Genomic DNA, 4821 nt, shown 5'->3' with positions numbered 1-4821 from the left:
TGTTTGCTTTTACAAACAGTGCTGAAATTAGCACACCTTTCTATGTTTTCTTGTGCACATATGCAGGAGTTTATGAAAGACTTCTGGAAATGCAGCTACTAGTTTTATTATGTATGACAAATTCTTCCAAACTACTCTACCAAATTTCTGTTCAAATATCTCTACCAACTTATGCTACCACAGATAATAGGAGACCTGGTTTCCCAACACTTGGATTTATCAGACATTATTTTTGCCAGTCTGATGGATATAAAATGTTACTTTATTGCAGTTTTAGTTTGTATATCCTTAATGGAATATAACATTCTTTCTAATGTTAATTTGCAGCTTATGCTTTCTTCTATCAATTATCTTTTGCTAAACATTTTCAATAACTAGCTTCTCTTTTTCTTGTTTGGAAGAAATTATTTGCATATTCCATACACTAATGAGTTTTGGTTTTCTGAACTGCAAATATCTTCTATATATCCAGATTGATTTTTCATCCTTTTCAGGGTAATTTGCTTAAGAAATATAGGCACAGCAAAATTTTTTAAATATTATCTTTTTTTCTCCTAAACATCTAGTTTTGCTTTTTATTTCATGCCTCTAATGCAATTAGAAAAATGTGTGTTTTATATAAAGTAAGGATATATTTGATCTTAGTTATTTCTGTATGTTTAGCCAATTGACCCAGAATCATTTACTGAACAGATCAAGCCATGTATATGTGGGTAGAACCCACATATACATGGGTAGGACCCACATATACATGGCTCGATCTGTTCAGTAAATGGATTTATCTATTACTTTTTTTCAGTTAAATTTTTATTTACTGTAGTTTCATAATATATTTTGAATGACTAGACCATTATCATTTTTGTTTTTTGAAAAGTCTCAACTGTTTTAGGCACTTTATAGTCTAACATAAGTTTTAAGATGAGTTTATCATGCTCCATAAAAATGATAAAATCTTGGGGTTTTTTTTGAAAGTATAAATAGGAGGAAGAACTCATATATTTGTTATAGTAAGTCTTATGTATAAGTAATGTATCTCTACATTTAATTAGGTCTTTTATAACTTTCAATAAAGGTTTATGACTTTCTCATTAAAGTCTTGCCTCTGTGAAGTTACTTCTATTTCTAGTACTCTCGTTGCTTCTGTAATTGCTATATTTTGAAATTATATTTTTGTTTGCTGTTTGTATATATGAATTTAATTTTTAAATAACCATTCTCTGTAACTTCTCTTGGACTTTCATATACATAATCATAATCTTTACAAATGATGACAGTTTTATATTTTTCTAATCCTTGCAAATTTATTTTGCACACCTTTTCCATTTAGCAGGAACTCCATACAATGATGAATAGAAGAAGGTATTGAGGCCTTGTTCTCAATTTAAAGGCATGTTTTTAACATTTTATTACAAAGTATCTTGATTAAAGTAATATTTGGTAGCTAACTTTTTTTCATATTAAATAGGGTCCCTTACTCCTATTTGTTAAGAGTTTATATTATAAAGGAGTCCTGAGTTTATTGAATGATTTTCCTGCATGTATTGAAATAATCATGTTTTAAAAATTGTTAATTTCTTAGTGATAAATTACATGTTAATTTATCACGTTTTAACATTGTTATGCTTGCATTCTTAAGAAAAAAATTCATCATTCTTTGTCATGATTTAAATGTGCATGTTTTTCTTTGTTATATTTGGTAATATTTAAGCTATTATTTTTATATCAATTTTTATAAAAGATAATGATCTGAAATTTTTTCACTAACATCCCTGACAGATTTTATCAAAGTATAGTTTACCAAAATATAAAATTGTTGAGGAGCTGTCTTACTTTTTCTTTTACTTTAGAACAGTGTGAATAAAATAGATACTATCAAACCCTTGTTTATTGAAATTATCTTGTAAATATATTTAGAATACATGTTTTTTTCTTGTTTCAGTCATTGTTGGTTTTGCTGTTATTGTCGTTTTTGTTGTTGTGTTTTCCACCAATGCTTAAATTGTTGACTACTGATTTAATTTCATTTATTTTAATAGGATTACTCAGACTTTTATTTATTCTTGAATCTATTCTGTAAAGTGTATTTTTTTCTTAAAAAATATATTTTCAAAATAATTGGCAAAATGTTATTTTATGATTGTGTGGTCTAGTTTTCATTAAAGCCTCTCTCTCTTATTAATCTGCCAGTGATTTGTCTATTGTATTAGTTTATTTAAAAGAATTAACTTTGAGCACTTTTTACTCTACTGTTTCTGTATTTTTTTATTGTGATAAGAGCACTTAGCCTAAGATTTACTCTCATGACAAATTTTTAAGTGTACAATGCAGTATTGTTAAGTACAATTGTACAGCAGTCCTCTAGAAGTTACTCATCTTTTGTAAATAAACCATGTACCCCTTGAACAGATGTCTCCATTTCCTCTTCCCTCCAGCCCCTGATAGGATAGCTATTGGTTATTTTCCATTTAAAAATCTTCTATTCTCATCTTTACGTTTTTCCTTCTTTCTACTTTCTTTGGATGACTTCATTATTCTTTTTCTGGCTGTGTAAACTGGAAGTTGTGCTGATTTTTAGTTTTTCTTCTTTCCTAATATACGCAATTAAGGCTTTTGCCTTTTAATTGTGGTTTTAGCCAAATCCCACACATTTTGATTTACAGCATTTGCATTATCATTCAGATAGAAATATTTTCGAATTTCCATTATCATTTCTTCTTAAAGTATTTCATGAGCTATTTATGCCTTTTTTTAAAAAAAAAAACAATTTCCAAATACAATGTGTTGCCTATTTGACTCTTAACATGTCAGGGATGGTAACAGAGACCCAGTATCTTCCGACTTTTGCTTTTCTAACCTGTAGCCACTACGTGTGAGTGCATCTTCATCCACCTTGGCGAGGCTGATGTCTGGATTGGCAATGCCTGCCGGGAGCTCTACTACCTGGAACAAAGCATCCAGCACGATAGCCCAATGCCAAGTGACAAGACCACTGGGTAAGGAGATAATTGATTCTACGCCTCTTCAGTGAGCAGGCAAGTTTGTGTCCAGGGCAGTGTTTATAAACCTGGAACCCATAGTCACTGATGAAGTTTGCATTGGCACCTACCACCAGCTCTTCCACCCTGAGCAGCTCATCACAGACAAGGAAGATGCTGCCCATAACTATGCCTGGGGGCATCACGACATTGGCAAGATCATTGGCCTTTGGACCAAATTCGCAAGCTGGTTCACCAGTGCACAGGTCTTCAGGGCTTCTCGGTTTTCCACAGCTTTGGCGGAGAAACTGGTTCTGGGTTCACTTCTCTCTGTTGATTATGCCACAAAGTCTAAACTGAAGTTTTCCATTTACCCAGCCCTGCAGGTTTCCACAGCTGCGGTTGAGCTCTACAACTCTATTCCACCACCAGTACCACCTTGCAGCACTTTGATTGTGCCTTCATAGTAGACAATGAGGCCATCTATGGCATCTGTTGTAGAAACCCCAATACTGAGCACCCAAACTACCCTAATCTTTAACTGCTTTCTTAGCCAGATTGTGTTCTCCATCACTGCTTCTCTCAGATTTCATGGAGTCTGACAGAATTCCAGACCGACCTGGTACCCTCTTCCTGCATCCTCTTCTCTTTGGTCACATATGCCCTGTCATCTCTGCTGGGTAAGACTACCATGCATAGCAGAGGTCACCAGTGCTCACTTTGAGCCAGGCAACCAGATGGTGAAATGTGACTCTCTCTATGGTAAATACATGGCTTACTGCCTATTACACCGTGGTAATGTGGTTCCCAAATATGTCAATACTTACTGCTATTCCACTAACAAGACCAAATGCACCATCCAGTTTGTGGATTGGTGTTTCACTAGCCTCAAATTTGGCATTAATTGCCAACTTCCCACTGTGGTACCTGCTGGAAATCTGGCCAACATAAAGAGAGTTGCCTGCATGCTGAGCAACACCATAGCCATTGCTGAGGCCTGGGTTTGCCTGGGCCACAAGTCTGACTTGAGTTATGCCAACTGTTCCTTTGTTCACTGGGAAATGGGTGAGGAGATGGGAGAAGCAGCATTTTCTGAGGCCTGTGAGGACATGGCTGCCCTTGAAAAAGATTATGAGGAGGTTGGTGTGGATTCTGTTGAAGAAAAAGAAGGGGAACACTAATTTTCCATTCCTTTCAGCCCTGCAGCATGTCATACTTCCAGAATTTCAGCTTTGACATTAGCTGACAGGCATTAAATCTTTCCAGTTAGATTGTTTTCACTCAGCGGTAATCATGACTTTTCCAAGTGTGCCTAGAAGATTTTTCCATCATGTCTCAAATTAAAGGCTTGAAGTAAATAAAATAAAATAAAATTTCCATATACATGGAGATCATATTTGCTATATTTTTTCCTCTTTTAAATTTTTTAAAATTATCAGCAGAAGCATGATCTGTATGACTCATTTTATGCCAAAATATGTTATTTCTTAATAGTGTCATACATGTTTAAAAAATGAAAATGCTTTAATTCTTGAGTACAGATTTCTAATCTATCAACCTTACAATTTCTCTTTTTATTGTGGTAAAAACACATGTAACATAAAATTACCATCTTAACCATTTTTAAGCATAAGGTCCAGTGGCATTAAAAACGTTCATAATGTCCTGTATACCTGTTCTTTACAGTCCTTATATGTACTAAATGTATATGCAGACTGGTGAATTGCTCCTTTTATTATTTTTCCGTAACCTTCTTTTTTCCCAATAATGCTGTGGCTTCAAAATATATTTCTTAAACATTATTATAAGAAGTAACATCATCTTTCTTTGCTTATATTTACCTCAA

At 33.8% G+C, this 4821-nt stretch overlaps 1 pseudogene; it reads left to right on the top strand.

The window, feature by feature from the left end:
• Positions 1 to 2955: 2955 nt before the first annotated feature.
• Positions 2956 to 4272, top strand: LOC100615334 (tubulin alpha-1B chain-like; annotated as a pseudogene).
• Positions 4273 to 4821: the final 549 nt, after the last annotated feature.

This window comes from Pan troglodytes, chromosome 13, assembly GCF_028858775.2.
Source record: "Pan troglodytes isolate AG18354 chromosome 13, NHGRI_mPanTro3-v2.0_pri, whole genome shotgun sequence".
NCBI classification, from domain to species: Eukaryota; Metazoa; Chordata; class Mammalia; order Primates; family Hominidae; genus Pan; species Pan troglodytes.
This window is presented reverse-complemented; position numbering and strand designations above follow the sequence as displayed.